We start from the raw sequence: 3,481 nt of genomic DNA on the forward strand, positions 1-3,481 counted from the left end.
ACCAGAATGAATCTGTGATGATGACTTGAGGATTTGAGGAAGTGAACGTGAATTATCTTGAGGACAGGTGTCTCAGGCAGAGGGACAGTAAACGCAAATGCTCGCTGTCTGGAAGAGGCCTGGTGGGTGTGAAGCCACACACTTGAAGTGGCGAAGAGGGAGAATGGGAGGAGAAAAGGTTGGGAAAGTAACAGGGCTCAGACTGTGAGGTTCAGGTAGGTCCCTGCAAGAGCTTGGTTTTCACCTGGAGTGAGATGAAAAGCCATCTGAGAGTTTAGAGCAAAGGAATGACCAGATTGGATGAACATTGTAACTTGGCCATGGTTGGAAATGGCTTGCAGGTGAGCAAGCAAACCAGTCAGGAAGCCACGATAGTAACCAAGTGCGAGACACGGAGGACCTGGAGCAGGATAAGCATAGTAAGAGTGGTTGGAGTCTGGATAGACTTTAAGCATGACTCTGCTGGTGGTTTTCATGTGGGCTACAAATGAAAGAGACGAGTCAAGCATGACTGTGGTGGTTACATAATCTGTTGTCAATATGAGACAAGTGAAGGGGTAGAGGTTAGCCTGTCAATCAGGTCACTGCTTGATGGCCTCATTTGGAGGCGCTAAGGAGATAAATAGCTTGCTGGAGGCGGGACACACACTCACTCGCTGCAAGACATTCCTATAGACAAGACATATGACGCTATGCTAGAGCCTGAGAGCTGAGGGAGCCACTTGGAGACTCCTGCCAAGGCTGAGATGCTTACAACACCACTGGATCCATGTTGATGGCAGCCAGAGCCCTGGAGATGCGACCACTGCCATTGGACTTTCCACCCACCAGCCAGTGGTCTTCCTGCATTCAGTGTCATTGCATGTGTTTTGTGAGTCTAAAGAGGACTTTATAGGTTGGTATCGGACATATGGGCTAAAATCAAACTTATGGACTTGATCTGGACTGGACTGGGATGCTTTCTTACTGTACAATTACTCTTTATAATAAAGCTCTTTCTTATACACATGAGTCTCCCTGGATTTGTTTCTCTAGTATACCTAGACTAACACAAGGATACTTGAGATTTAGCGTGAGGAAGTGGAAAGATTGCCTTGCTATAAACAATGATAAGGACCCCTAGCAGGAGCAGGTAGGAGAGGTGGCTGCCACAAAACAAAAGCTGTTTTAGATACTTTCAGCCTGAGACATTTTGAAGAATGTTGCATGTAAATATCCAGTGAGCAGTCAAGCACATTCTCCTGCAATCAAAGGAGAGGTCAAAGCCACTGGTGCAAACTTGGAAGCATCACCATAAAGTAAATTTTTCTGGAAAGGGGCAACTAGTCAATATCTGTAGCTTTGCAGGCCATATATGTTACCTCTTGGATATTCTTCTGTAAAAAAGATGCTTCATTCATGTGTTAGGCCGGGTTGACTAGAGAAACAAATTCATTGACACTCATATGTGTAAGAGAGAACTTTAAAACAAGAAGCAATTATGCATTAATAAAACATCCCAGCCCAGTTCAGATCAAGTCCATAAGCCCAATATTAGGCCATGAATTCCTCTTCTGAGTCATGCCGCACATGCAGTGATGCTGAATGCAGGAAGACCACTGGCTGGTGGGTGGAAAACCCTGTGAGTTCAATGGCAGTGGTTGTGTCTCCAGGGCTCTGGCTGCCATCAGCATGGCTCCATGTGACTTGTCAACAGGAATGAGAGAGAGAGAGAGAGAGAGAGAGAGAGAGAGAGAGAGAGAGAGAGAGAGAGAGAAAGAGAGATCCATATCTAGGGAGGAACAGAGGAAGTCCCAGAATCTTCATGAGAAGGCCACACCCACATGGCCTTATTATAACCTTATTGAGAGGCAAGACTGCACCCCTTCAGTCGTTTGTCAAGTTGACATGAAATTGTGTAACCACCACATTTCATGATGGGAGACTGTAGTTTGCTGACCCTGCTGTCAGTGATACGTTAGCCCATGAGATTGGAAGGAATGGTTAAGGGAGTTGATGCAGATACAGGACAGAGAATGTCCACAGACACTTCAAAGCTGAAGAGTTGAGGAGACTGAAAGGAACTGGCAAGTGAGTAGAAGTAAAAGAGTTGGGCAGAAATTTTCAATGGGAGCTAAAGAAGACAGCATAAAGCATTATGATGAAATTTCCAAAGCTCTTTAGAGTTGTGCAGCCAAAAAGGAAGGATGTGCTCAGCATTTCTCAAACTAAAAGAATGGAAGAAAAAAATTCAACCCTTGAGTTGCAATATTGAAGGATACCATGAGCGAGATAGTGAATGAGGCAAAAAGCATCAAAAGAAGGTAGAAGGAATGCCAGAGTTGCTGTGCTGCAAAGTACTGATAGGCTTTCAAGAGAGCACATAATCCAGAACCATTGGTACTGAAGGAAGAAGTCCAAGCTTTATTGAAGGTATTGGTGAAAACACAGCTCCAGGAATTGATGAAATACCAATTGAAATGTTTCAACAAACTGATGCAGCACTGCAAGCATGCCACAAAATCGGGAAAGGTATTTATCAAAATTGTATCCTTTCAGGCATACTTACTCAATCCATGTGCTGAGCAGATAATCTGAGATGCCAGACGATATAAAGAAGAACATGGCATAAGGATTGGAGGAAAGTTCGTTAACAACCTATGATGTGCAGATTACACAACCTTGCTTTCAGCCTTTAGTGTGGATTATAATTCAAGGCAAAGAAAACAAAAATGCTTACAACTGGAACATAATGATCAGTGGAGGAAAGATGGAGTTATCAAGGATTGCAGTTTACGTGGATACACAAGCAATGTTCATGGAAGAAGCAGCTAAGAAACTAAATGAAGGTGTAAGACTGATGAGCTGCTCTATAACACCAAATTCACAGTAAAACATTTTTAAAGGAAAGAAATGAAATTACATATTTCATTGGGCAAATCTGCTGCCAAAGAACTCTTTTAAGGAGCAAAACTCTCACATTAAGGACTAAGGTGAACCAAGCCAAGGTGTTTCTTCTCATTTCACATGTATGTAAAAACTGGACAATGAATAAGGAACACCAGAGAAAAATTGATGCATTTTAATTATGGTATTGACCAAGATTTTTGAAAGTATCATGGACTGACAGAAGAACAAGTTAATTTGTCTTAGAAAAAGTACAGCCACAATGCTCTTTAGAAAAATGGATGGCAAAAAAGTACAGCCAGAATACTCTTTAGGGAAAAAGACGGCAAGACTTCATCTCATGTACTTTGGGCGTGTAACGGGAGGAACTAGCTCCTGGAGAAGGACATGATGCTAATAAAGTAGAGGGTCAGTGAAACGGAGGAAAGTCTCCAGGAGATGTAGATTGGCACGGTGGCTGCAATAATGGAGTCAACTCTGGCCATGTTGAGTTTGAATGGCGCAGGAATGGCAGTGCTTCGCTCTGTTGTACAAAGGCTCACGAGGAATCAGAGCTGACTTGATGGCCCTGAACAGCAGCAAGTAAACGTAGCCT

This window comes from Tenrec ecaudatus, chromosome 8 (genome assembly GCF_050624435.1).
Source record: "Tenrec ecaudatus isolate mTenEca1 chromosome 8, mTenEca1.hap1, whole genome shotgun sequence".
Lineage (NCBI taxonomy): Eukaryota > Metazoa > Chordata > Mammalia > Afrosoricida > Tenrecidae > Tenrec > Tenrec ecaudatus.